The sequence below is a fragment of the Manis pentadactyla genome, chromosome 14 (assembly GCF_030020395.1).
Source record: "Manis pentadactyla isolate mManPen7 chromosome 14, mManPen7.hap1, whole genome shotgun sequence".
NCBI lineage: Eukaryota > Metazoa > Chordata > Mammalia > Pholidota > Manidae > Manis > Manis pentadactyla.
The window spans coordinates 1,918,903-1,933,076 of record NC_080032.1 but is presented as its reverse complement, the minus strand read 5'-3'; positions in this window follow the sequence as shown (position 1 = coordinate 1,933,076).

Below are 14,174 nucleotides of genomic sequence, written 5' to 3'. Positions count from 1 at the left end.
CCTAGGTCTCAGGCTTTCAGACCCGGCTTCCAGATGGCGGGTGGTGGGACTTCCTGGGGTTCATATTTGCATGAGCCAGTTAGTGTATCTGCGTGTGTATAGATCTCATTGCTTCTTAGGGGTGACGGGCATTGTAAAGGGAAAGGAGGGAGTGAGGGAGCACAGGGTCTTGGCAGAGTTGGAAAAGTGAAAATATTCAAAGTGCAGGACAGTGGGCTGTACTCAGGTCAGCTTCTTAGTGCAGTTAGGATTCCATCCCCACAGAAACCAGGAAAACCCCGTCCTCCTTGGTCAGACGTCAGCATAACGGGCCTGTGTCCTTCAGAAGGAGCTCAGTGGTGTGACCCATATTCATGACTACGCCCTCCTTAGAAAATGTTCTCAGGAAGGAAGAGGGGCCGATGCGGCCTGACCTGCGTGCACCAGGCCTTGCACACTACGCCCCTGCCATCTGCCTCCCAGCTGGGAGAAATAAAGAAGACAATGCCTGGTGGCCATTTTGGGAGGAATCACCACAAATTCATGAGGTTTACCTTCAGCATGGTCACATTCTAAGTGAAGATCTGAGAAAAACTCATGCTTCCAGCAGGGGAAAGATAAAGGAACCACTTTGAAATATGCCGTGGGGAGAAGTAACTATTCTGAAAGATGTCACACACGTACTGACCCACCTAACACGGTCCTGATCTTGAGACCTACCTCAGCCTCTGACTGGGAGGAAGGGGAGTTGGCCTGCTCCTCCTCCCTCTCGCTCTCCTGTCACACACAGGAGTGGGGGGGCCACTAAGAGATGCTTCAGATCCCAAGTATACCTGAAAACATTGGGAAGAGCTTATTTCAACATGGACATAAAGTGCAGGCAACCACTTTTTTACTAGAAGCTAAAGAACGTGAACCATACCTCCTAAATGTTAAAGATTCACTGATTAGTTACAGGGACATGGGTACACTTTATGGAAATTAGTCACAAGATTTAAAAACACTCTACCCCAAACTTGACCAGCACGTCAATCGAGCCTAGTATAGTTGCAGTAAATTACAACCCAGAGACTCTATTTAAGAACAAGTTATTAGGGAAAAACCCACCAGGGGAGACTGAGAGGACACAAGCAGGAAGTGACGCATCTGACATGCAGCTACAACAAATACTAACAGCCCAACTGAGATAAGTATAAAACCGCACACTAAAGGCCTGATTACTTCCAGTTCTGTCATACCTAACATCATTTTTTAAATTAACATATCATTAATATACAATCTCATGGAGGTTGTACTTGAGCAGCACTGGTAACATAATTTTAAGCATCCAGCAAAAAAATGGTAAGGTGGACCCCTCTAGAAATCATACTACCAAGAAGAGAGGAGTGAAATATTTAACAAATTGAAAGAAAGAAACCAACCTGGGATTCTGTATCCCGTGATGCTCATTGAGAAGTGGACAAGAAGGCCTCTCTCAGGCAACAAAAGTGGGAAATTTTGTCACTAGGCCAGACTTGTAGGAAGTGTTAAATCTTTCTCAGTGAAAAAAATGATATATTTATATACATATGAGAAATGTACATGTATATGGATGTACGATATATATAAGAATATCAGTTTTACATAAATGAGTTTTGACAATGAAATCAATTTCTCTTAATGGACATCCTGATTTGTTTTCAAAATAAGAATAGCAATAATGTATAGCTCTTGAATAAGTATAATGAATGAACACAGTGAGAATTGGGAATACACTGTCATAAGGTCTCTAACCTGCCCACGAGACAGTACAACGTTTGTTTAGAGGTCCTGCGTGAGTTGTTAATGTGCTTATAAACTACTGGAAGCTCTGTAAATTTTAAAAAGTAAGTGTCATTGATTTGTTTAAAGAACATGGAATCATAAAAAGGTCAGTCACAGAAGTGAAAAAAATACACAGAGAAAGTGCAGTGAATACAAAACAATTATATCTATGGTAGATACTAATCCAACTAACAATTCATTTCCAGGTAAAGAGCCACATATTGTCTGGAAAATAATTTATATATAAATACACACTATAAGGTAAAATAAGTGGTAAAATGTATATCATAGCTACCATAAACAAAAGCTGGAGAAGCTACATTGACTTTAAAGGAAGGCAATTTCAGAGCAAGGAAAATTATCCTTGACAAAGAAAGGCATTGCATAGTAACAAGGGGATCAGCACTCCAAGAAGTAACCACAATCCTTAATTCCTGTGCACCTAACAGCCTCAAAATACCTGAAGCAAAACCTGATAGGACTGCAAAGAGAAACAGACATTCTTACTGTAAGGTGGCCACTTAAGCAGCACTCTATCAGTAACTGAAATATGCAGAAGGCAGAAATCTAGGACAGATTTCAACTGAGTAGATAATCACTTATGATACGATTGTATCTGACATTTACAGAATATTTGATCCCACAGCAGCAGAATACACATTTTCTCATGAACATATGAAATATTCACCAAGGTGGACACCATGCTGTGCAGTGAAACCCACCACAATGTGTTTAAAAGAAGAGACATGGATATAGGCTGAATTGTGTGTACCCCCAACCCAACTTCATATGTTGACATCCTGAAACCCAGTAACTCAATGCGACTACATGTGGAGACAGGGTGTATAAGGAAGTAATCAAGTGTGCATGAAGTCAGTAGGTGGGGCCCTAACCCAATAGTTTGCCGTCCTTACAAACATGAGGAAGTATGACATAGGCACAGAGAGATCATGTGAAGGCAGCAGAACACAGCCACCCACAAGCCAAAGGGGCCTCAGAAGACATCAACCCTGCTGACACCTTAGTCCTGGAATTCTGGACTCCACAGCTGTGAGGAACTCCACTGGTGTTCAAGCCCCCCAGTCTGTGGTAATGAGTTATGGTGGCCGCCGGAAGCTAATGCCAGCATCATAAAAAGTTTGCTGTGGGATCAAATGAAACTAGCACTCAGTAAAAAACGTAAATCAATATACCAAAATACGTGTAAATTTAAAAATGCACTTCTACATGACACGGGTTGAAGAGAGGTCCCAGGGAAAAATATTTTTTAAGTATTTTGAACTGCATGAGTGAAAACACAATTTCTTGCAATTTGTCTAATGCACTGAAAGCATTGTAAAGAGAAATTTGTACCAGTGATGCACACATAAGGATGGAAAAAAATAATTCTTTAATGTAACCATCTATCATAAAGTTAAAAAGTAAGAGCAGTATAAACACTAAGCAAGCAGAACAAGAAACTGAACACTGGGCCAGAGATCAAAGAAACTGAAAATGGGAGACCAGTAGAGGAAATGAAGGATACCAAAAGCTGTTGCATTGAAAAGACCAAAGATATTGATGAATCATTAGGTTAATTAACAGAAAAGACAAATTGCTAATATCAAAAAGTAAATGATGAGCCAGCACTATTGATCCCATGGTATGAAAACGATAATAAAAGAACATGTAGAACTGTCCACAAATCTGATAAATTGGGAGAAATGCATGAAATGATTGAAAGCCCCAGCCTATGAAGGCTCATACAAAAAGAAATAGGTCACATCAGTAATATCATATCTAATAAGGAAATTGAATCAATAATAACCTCCAGAAAGAGAAGTCACTGGGCTCAAATGGTTTCACTGGTGAAATCTATAAAATATTCAAAGAAGAAATTATGCCAGTTTTCTACAATGTCTTCTAGGAAATAGAAGCACAGGGAACACTTCTTAACCCATTCGCTGAGGACAGTGTTACTATCCAAAGAAGGGAAAGACATTAAAAATAAAACAGACCAATAGATCTTATGAACATAGTCAAGAAACTCGTATTAGTACCTAATGTCCATTAATACATAAAAATAATTACATGACATGGCCAAACAGGATATATTCCAGTCATTAAGTTGGGATCATCCTTAAAAGTTTTTATAATCAGAAAACTTTTGGGTTTTCTTGATCATTGATTTAGTTTGTCCTCTCTCTGCAAGCTTATGTCTTTGTTTATTTTCTCAGTAAAGTTTCTTTGAATCTGCTTTGATTTCAAGCTTACTTTGAAATTAAATTTACTGGTTTTCCTTTTTGTGTTTGTCAAAATACCACGAAATTTGTTCGTTACCCTCTTAATCTCAATTCATTCCTGTATGTTGTAATATCACTTTTTATTTTTGCTTTAAGCCAAGCATTATCGTGTTTACAGACCAACACACCTTTATTTAATACACTTTTCTTTGAAATGAGTATGAAAATTCAAAAGTCCTCACCAGATACTTTACGGCAAATACACTTGCATTTAAAAATGGAAATCTAACGACATAGAATACAGAAAGCAGAATTAAACCATTACAAGAAATATATTCATCAGAAGACTTTAAAAAATGCGTTGAAAAAATTCTGTGCTTAAAGCAAAACTAAAAAAGTATGTTACAACATACTTTAACATTCAGGAATATTTTACAGGTTCAGTGGTATCCTGATGAAAGCATCGAGGCAAATAAGTAATTTTAATTTTAGTGTAAGAAGGCTGAAAATGTGCACAAAGCCTACAAATATGTTAATGTAGTTTTTCAATTTCCTTTGCATTTTTCTCCTTCATATTCCTTTTTATTCATTTTTCATTTTAAACAAACACCATTATACATGTGAAAAAATATATGAAATTACTCTTTTCTGATTTAATTTTAAATTTAAGCTTTGTGTTAAAGAAAACGATTATATAGGCTGTCCATGGGGTCGGTAGTATGGCAGGGAGAATACAGCTAATGACTCTAACATTTTACCATGTTGAGGGACACTGACACAATGGAGGGCATGGGGACTTAACAATATGGCTGAATTTTGAGCCACAGTTTTTTGTAATAGAAAGCATCATAATATTGTATATCAATGATACTTTAATAAAAAGACAGAATAGAAGAATAATTTGCTGGGAACAAGAAGAAAACTTGATTATAACAATCTGGAAAGATGACAAAATGGGAAGCCACTGGCATCTGTCTCCCAACGATATACCACGTAGACTGGCAGAACCTGCATGATGCAAATATTTTGGACTCTGGAGGCTACTGAAGCCTTGCAACTTCCAAGGAAAGCCTAGGAAGGTAGCCTGGGGTTAGTTTCTAACCCTTTCAGCTCTTTGCACACTGGCAGCCTCCCGGCCCCAGGGCCGCAGCCATGCACTCCTGCAGCAGCTTGCACACAACTTGCAGGAGCCGTACAGTGAAGAAAGGATGAGTCCTTGTCTCAGGGATCTTGGCTCTGAACGAGGACTGCTGCTTCTGGCCAGATAGGCCCAAGCAGAGTGTACGTGGTCATTGTTTTTCCTCCCCTTTGGCTGGAAGACCCTCCCTGTCCAGCAGAAGAGATTTTCTGGAGACTTCAAGGGCCAGACCCTCTATTCCTTCATTTTTATCATTTCCCCTAAGGAGCTTTAATTAAACTGGAAAATTCAAAAGGAATTCCATATACAGGAAAACTGGACAGTGACCACACAGCCAAAGGAAAGGGTCTGGCGGAAAAATAAAGGGAGATTTTAAATTTACAACTCAGGATCATCCTTGTCACAGACACAGCCTTCAACAGTCAAAAGTAAAAGCATTACCAAAAACACTAAGCCCTGGTGAAGGGGGAGAATTGATTTCCACAGATAACAAATTGTTAGATTCAAATGTCAGTTGTCCACAACAACTATGAGGCATACAATGCACCAGGAATGTATGACTCATTCAAAGAAGAAAAAGTCTGTTTCTGTGAGAGAGCTGATGGCAGGTGTACAACACGGACTCTAGAGCAATTGTCTTAAAAGAATTCAAAGAACTAAGGAGGTTAAGGAAGTCAAGAATATGCATGGACCAAATGGAAATATTAAACAGATGGAAAACCTAAATAAAAAACAAATTGGAGATCTGCAGCTAAAAATACACTAGCTGCAGCAATAAATTCACTAAAGGGATTCAAAGACAATTTTGAGCAGACAGAATAAAGAATTCAGGAACTTGAATTTAAGATAATGGAAATGAATGAATCAGAGGAACAGGAAGAGAAAACTGAAGAAATGTAAAAAACCCTGAAGAGAAATTCAGATGGTCAGCAGACACATGAAAACATGCTCCACATGGCTAGCTATCAGACAAATGCAAATTAAAACCACAATGAGATATCACCTAACACCAGTAAGGATCGCCACCATCCAAAAGACAAACAACAACAAATGTGGCTGAGGTTGTGGAGAAAGTGGAACCCTCCTACACTGCTGGTGGGAATGTAAACTAGACCGACCACTGTGGAAAGCAGTATGGAGGTTCCTCAAAAAGCTCAAAATAGAAATTCCATTGACCCAGGAATTCCACTCCAAGAAATTTACCCTAAGAAAATGCAGCAGTCCGGTTTGAAAAAGGCAGGTGCATCCCTATGTTTATGGCAGCACTATTTACAATAGCCAAGGAATGGAAGCAACCTAAGTGTCCATCAGTAGATGAATGGATAAAGAAGATGTGGTATATATACACAATGGAATATTATTCAGCCATTAGAAGAAAACAAATCCGACCATTTGCAACAACATGGACAGAACTGGAGGGTATTATGCTCAGTGAAATAAGCCAGGTGGAGAAAGACAAATACCAAATGATTTCACTCATCTGTGGAGTATAAGAACAAAGAAAAAACTGAAGGAACAAAATAGCAGCAGAATCACAGAACCCAAGAATGGACTAACAGTTACCAAAGGGAAAGGGACTGGGGAGGATGGGTGGGAAGGGAGGGATAAGGGGAGAGAAAAGAAAGTGGGTGTTATGATTAGCATGTATAATGTGGGGAGGGGACACAGGGAGGGCTGTGCAACAGAGAAGACAAGTAGTGATTCTGCAGCATCTTACTACACTGATGGACAGTGACTGTAGTGGGGTTTGTGGGGGGGACTTGGTGACAGGGTAGTTTAGTAAACAATGTTCCTCATGTAATTGTAGATCAATGATACCAAAAAAAAAAAAAAAGACCTGAGTGACATGCATAACACCATGAAGTGGACCAACATAAGCATTGCAAGAGAACCAGAAAGGAGAGAAATGAGAACATCCGAAGTTGGTGAAAGACATAAATATACACATGTCAAAAGCACAAAATACAAGATTGGCTCAGAGAATCACACAAAACACTAACATCAAACTTGAAAAGGCTAAGTTTGAATCTTGAAAAATTAAAAGAAGCAACTCATACAAACCAGATTTCTCATCAGAAACTCCAGAGCCCAGAGAGCAGTGGGCCCATGTCTCCATAGCTCTAAAAGGAAAATAAAAACCTGTTAACTGAGGATCTTGTATCTGGCAAAAGTGTCCTTCAAAAGGGAAAGAGAAATACAGTCATTTGCAGATATGCAATTTAGTTACTACCAGAGCTGCCCTGCAGTAAATGCTCAGGGAGACCCACAGGGTGAAATGTAAGGATATTAATACTAACTGGAAACCATATGAGAAAGCAAAAGTCTCAACCAAGGGAAATACAAGGGCAGTTATAAAAGCCAGTAATGAGGTAGCAGTTTGTTACTGTTTTTGCTTTCTACATGATTGAAAAGGCAAATGCATTACAAATTATTAATTTCAAAGCTACTGTCATAATTTTGGCTTCTACATCTGCATTTTCTTTTCTATAGAACTTAAGTAGGTATCATGTTCCATAAAATTATTAGTTTATATTTTTTGGGACACAGTGAATAAAGGTGCAATTTTCTGGTATCAAAACTGAAAGGGGTGTTAACACATCTGTAAAAGAGCAGAGTTTCTGTGTACTACTGAATTTACATTGTTATAAATTCAAATTAGTTGTAACTATAGAGTGTTAAATATAATCTACAAGGTAACCACCAAGAAAATAGGTACAGAACAAAACAAAAGGAAATGAGATAGTAGTTTAAATATTTCAAAAACAAAATCAACTAAACACAAAACAATATGGCAAGGTAGCAATTGAGACAAAAAATCTGTAAAGCATATAGAAAACAAGTAGCAAAATGGGAGAAGTTCCAGCTTACCAGAAATTCTTAGATGTCAAAGATTAAACATTCCAATCAAAAACAGAGAATTGCAAAGTGGAGAGTATAGGACCCAACTATACATTATCCACAAAAGATACAGTTTACATACAGACTCAAATAGATTGAACCTGAGAGGATGGAAAATGATGTAACATACAAAGAGTGACCAGAAGAGATCAGAAGTGGACCTAGTAACCTCAACGCAGACGCTAAATCCAAGAGAGTACAAGAAAAAAATAACATTACAGAAAGAGAAATCAGGATAACAATTCCATTCACAATTGCATAAAAAGAATAAAATACCTAGGTATAAACATAACCAAGGAAGTGACAGACCTATACTCTGAAAACTACAAGACACTCATTAGAGAAATTAAAGATACCAATATATGGAAACACATCACATGCTCTTGGATTGGAAGAATTAATATTGTCCAAATGGCCATGCTGCCTAAAGCAATCTACAGATTCAATGGAATCCCTATCAAAACACCAACAGCATTCTTCATGAACCTTAAGCAAACAGTTCTAAAATTCATATGGAACCACAGAGGACCTCGAATAGCCAAATCAATCCTGAGAAGGAAGAATAAAGCAGGGGGAATCTCGCTTACTAACTTAAAGCTCTACTACAAAGCCACAGTAATCAAGACAGTTTGGTACTGGCACAAGAACGGACCCATAGACCAATGAAACAGACTAGGGAGCCCAGATATAAACCCAAGGATATATGGTCAATTAACATATGGTAAAAAGCCATGGACATACAGTGGGGAAATGACAGCCTCTTCAACAGCTGGTGTTGGCAAAACTGGTCAGCTACATGTAAGAGAATGAAACTGGATAATTGTCCTACCCCATACACAAAAGTAAACCTAAAATGGATCAAAGATTGGAATGTAAGTCATGAAACCATAAAACTCTTAGGAAAAAACATAGGCAAAACTAACTTGGCCATAAACACGAGCAATGTCTTAATGAGCAAATCTCTCCGGGCAAGGGAAACAAAGGAAAGATGAACAAGTGGTAGTATATCAAATGAGAATGCTCTGTTTTTTGTACAGCAAAGAACACCATCAGTAGAAGAAAAAGGCATTCTACAGTATGGGAGAATATATTCATAAATGACAGATCCAATAAGGGTTTGACATCCCAAATTATATAAAGAGCTCATGCACCTTGACAAACAAAAAGTAAATTAGCCAAATAAAAAGTGGACAGAGTATCTGAACAGACACTCCTCCAAAGAAAATATTCAGATGGCCAACAGGCACATGAAAAGATGCTCCACATCGCTAGTCATCAGAGAAATGCAAATTAAAACCACAATGAGATATCACCTCACACCAATTAGGATGGCCACCATCCAAAAGACAAACAACAACAAATGTTGGCAGGGATGCGGAGAAAGGGGAACCCTCCTACACTGCTGGTGGGAATGTAGAGTAGTTCAACCATTGTGGAAAGCAGTATGGAGGTTCCTCAAAAAACTAAAAATAGAAATACCATTTGAGCCAGGAATTCCACTCCTAGGAATTTACCATAAGAATGCAGCAGCCCATTTTGAAAAAGATGTATGCATCCCTATATTCATCACAGCACTATTTGCAGTAGCCAGGAAATGGAAGCAAACTAAGTGTCCATCAGTAGATGAATGGATAAAGAAGAGGTGGTGCATGTATGCAATGAAATACTATTCTGACATAAGAAGAAAACAAATCCTACCATTTGAAACAACATGGATGGAGCTAGAGGTATTATGCTCAGTGAAATTAGCCAGACAGAGAGAGACAAGTACCAAATGAATTCACTCATATGTGGAGTATAACAACAGTGAAAGTGAAGGAACAAAACAGCAGCAGAATCACAGAAACCACGAATGGACTAACAGTTACCAAAGGGAAAGGGACTGGGGAGGATGGGTGGGAAGGGAAGGATAAGGGCAGGAAAAAGAAAGGGGGCGTTACAATTAGCATGTATAATGTGGGGGTGTATGGGGCGGGCTCTACAACACAGACAAGTAGTGATTTTACAGCATCTTACTACACTGATGGACAGTGACTGTGAAGGGGCATGGCGGGTGACTTGGTGAAGGGGGGAGCCTAGTAAAAATAGTGTTCTTCATGTAATTGTAGATTAATGATACCAAAATAAAATAAAATAAAATAGAGGGTGTCCAGGGTGGCTTGTACATTGCCCACATTCCTGTCTTAAAGAGACAGTAACCATTTGGCAGATAAGGAAACAGGAACTCAGAAGAGTTGCTTAATTTACTCAAGATTACATAGTTATTAGGTGGCATGGGCAACCTTCCTACAAAGCCAATGTCCTTTCTACTTTCCTATGCAGCTATGATGATGGCAATCAAGTACTGGTAATCAATCCCTAATCTTCCCACTTTGGAGTTAAATTTAGTTATGGACATATACTGCATGTGTATTCCGGATAGTTATAAAACCAAAAAATATGTATGATGAGTTATATGTATGAATTAACCAAAGGAAACTATATTACATCTCAACTTTTCCACAAACTTGGAATTATTCTCTACTTTCAACCATACATTATGCAGATAATATCAGTTCAAATGAATATTAAATACTGGCCTAAACTAGAAAAAAAAATTGTGGAGCAATTGAAGGTTCCTATGGCCAGGAATCTCACATGGCCCTGGTCGGCTTGCTCACTACATACATGAGGGCTATACGATGATATTGACACCATATAGAAGCTCCGCCTAGTGCTCTGGTCTGCAAGGCTGCAGGAGAGCAGAGGCTGAAGGGGTGGCACCACTGGGGACAGACTGAGATGGCTGCGGGGTCAGACGGGCCCAGAGGCAGAGCTCAGCTTGCTCCGTGCAAACTCGCTCTGCGTGGATGGGAGTCTAGTGACTGACTTGCCACTGTGTGAATAAAGGTAGTCATAAACCCTTTTACCCCCCTCAAAAAAAATGGCGCCTGACCAAACACTTTTCGACCTGAGATGGCAATCATTAATTTTCAGTTTCCCAAGATTAGGTTCAGCTTCCTGCTCATTACACAGAAAACTCTGTGACACACAGGCCAATAACGTCCTGCCAGCTAATCCCAGTGATGCCATAACCAATCAGCTGGTTTCAAGTGCCTTAATAGGAGATGTAAGCCAACGCTCCCCAGCCCACGTGGCTGCTCCCTCACTCTAGCGGGCAGCAAACTCGCCACCACTGTGTAAATCTCTTGGTTGGATATCTGCTTCTGGTGTGGTTCCCTCTTCCCTGAAGGAATTGGGCACTCCTTTTATTGGTGCCATGACTCAGATGTGGCCTCCCCAACAGGAGTGGGACTCCCTTCATTCGAGGGTGAGACCGCTTGAGACTCCCTTGAGGTAGCGGCCAGCCTGCACCCATCCTCTCCATCACCTTCCTCACATACACTGCAGGCTCCAAATCGGTTAATTCCCCAATCCTGAATCCCTCAGCGCCTAGGGTCACAAAATGGGAATCTAAACGTTGATCACCTGGCACTTCCTGGGGCCCACCATGAGGGAGGAAGACACCCCACTCATACCTTTATGGTGGCATTGGTCTCTGAGGGGTTCTCATCAGTCCCGGGGCTCAGCCAGCGGTAAGACCAGACCCTTTCCTTTCCTCTCATTTGGCCTGGGTCTCACCTTCCACACCGCTCTCCAAAAACCTTGGCACCGGGTGACCTAAGGACCACCGATCCATCAGGGTCCCTCAGCTATTGGAACTCGGTGACAACCAAGTCCTAAATCCCAAGATCTCACCTGATCTTTGAGTGGAGTGGGGCGCCCCTCTAATCAACATACCAACAACCTCGTATCCACATGCGGGGAACGTCCTCTCTGCCAGCTGACTCCGCACTCAGATGTCATTTAAACGATGTGAATACTCTTAGCCTAACTCCAGACATCAAGCCCAAAATACTCATCAAACTTTGTGCCCAAGATTAGTCCACTTACTCATTAGATAACCCAAGTAAATGGCCCCCTCACGGGTCCTTAGATCCCGCCCTTCTGCAAGATCTTTACAACTATAGTGAGTAATCGACAAAATGGGTAGAGACTCCTTATGTCCAGGCTTTCTCTGTCCTCGGAGCTAATCTGTCCTTATGCAGAAATTGTAACCGGAAACATGTCTTACTAGCATATAGCCTGTCCTCAGCCACCCCTTCTTCCCCCACAGAGTTTGACCCAGTGGACGTGCCACCTCCTTACAGATGGCAAGCTCCACAACCGCCACCCTCCCCCAATCTCCGCACCACCCGCAGCACCAAGTCCACCAGTACCAGCACCTCCTACTCCCTCTCCTCCTGCAACTCCTCCCCTTCTTTCAGTCCTCCCACCACTCGCTCCTGCACCCAATCGGCTCACCTACCAAAGGTTAATTCCTCTCTTTGGGAGGCGGACGGAACTGAGGAAATAGTCCGCGTTCATGTTCCCTTCTCTATGGCGGACCTCTCCCAGATTGAAAAGCGTCCAGGTTCCTATACCATCAATTCAACCTCATACATCAACGAATTTCAAAATCTACTCCAGGCATACAGCTTAACCTACCATGACATCTATATGATCCTTTCCAATACACTGCTCCCAGAAGAGCGCAGGTGAGTATTCGAACAAGCTCATACATACGCTGATCAGGTTCATCAGACTACCCCCACCCATCCAATAGGGGCTCAGGCTAAACTTAAAAACTGGAGAGAGGGCATCTTACTCCCCAAACTGAGGTTTTAGCCACAGCTTTTAAACTCTATCACAATAGAGATGAAAAAGCCAAACAGCAAAAGTATCAGATGCTAGCACAGGCCCTAAGAGATCCCAATCTGTCCACACTTACGGGACCACGGAGAGGATGTCCTCCACCAAAATTTCCTCCTGGACCTGTTTCAAATGGTGGATGGATGGACAGTGGGCATGCGTGTGCCCCAATCCCAGGCCACCACCAGGGCCATGCTCCAAGTGCCATTCCAGTGTTCACTCGGTGGAAGATAGTCCCAGCCCCACAGGGGGCCGGATCAGACTCCACCCCAAACAGAGACCTCTTGAGCCTGGCAGTGGATGACTGACGAGCCCTTGGGACTCCCCTCCCGACAAATGTCATCACCTTCCCGGAGCCCAAGGTATCCATTCTGGCGGATGGATATCCCTTTAACTTCCTCCTAGACACGGGTGCGATGTTCTCAGTACTAAGGGAGTTTTGGGGACCTACCTCTCTATCTAAATCCCCTGTTGTTTGGGTAGGGTGCCAAACAGTATTTCCAAATAATCCCCATACTCCCCGGCTCATTTTCTGGTCACACCTTCTCCCACACATTTCTAGTCATGTCCCATGGCAGTGTTCCCTTGTCAGGATGAGACGTATTATCGAAATTCCAAGCTTCCATTCCATTTAGCCTCGCTCCTTCCCTTATCCTCATTCTCACAGAAGCTATCGAGCCAATGCCCATTCTAAGCCATTCCATCCCCCCCATCAGTGAACCCCCAAGTCTGGAACAGCACCACACCCTCCTTAGCAAAACACATGCCTGTCAAAGTTCACCTGCAGGACCCCCTGCACTTTCCTTGCCAACCCGAATGTCCCCTGCCCACCACTAGTCTTCTAGGGCTTCAGCCAATCATTGCAGATCTACAGAGGAAAGGACTCATTAGGCCCACGCATTCTCCCTATAACACCCCTATTTTAGCTGTAAAAAATCCTAATGGCTCTTTTCACTTGATTCAACATTTAAGATTCATAAATACTGCAGTCAAACCTACCCACCCAGTGGTCCCACACGCATATACAATACTTTCCTCCATATCCAACTCTTCCCTCTACATTTCAGTTATTGATCTCAAAATGCTTTCTTTACCATCCCTTTATTCCCCGCATCTCAAGATATCTTTACTGGACTGACACCCCCACATACCAATCCCAACAATTCACGTGGACAGTACTCCCCCAGGGTTTCAAAGACAGTCCACAGATATTCAGACAAGCCCTAGCAAATGACCTTAAGGAGCTGACACTTCCCCAGTTCACAGTCCTCCAGTATGTTGATGACATTCTGTGCAGCCCCTCTCTTCAAATCTCTTAGACAAAAAAGGATTAAAGATGGTGGCGTGAGAGGAGAGACAGAGGCTTCATCCTAAAACTGGATTCAATTAGAAAATATAGCTGG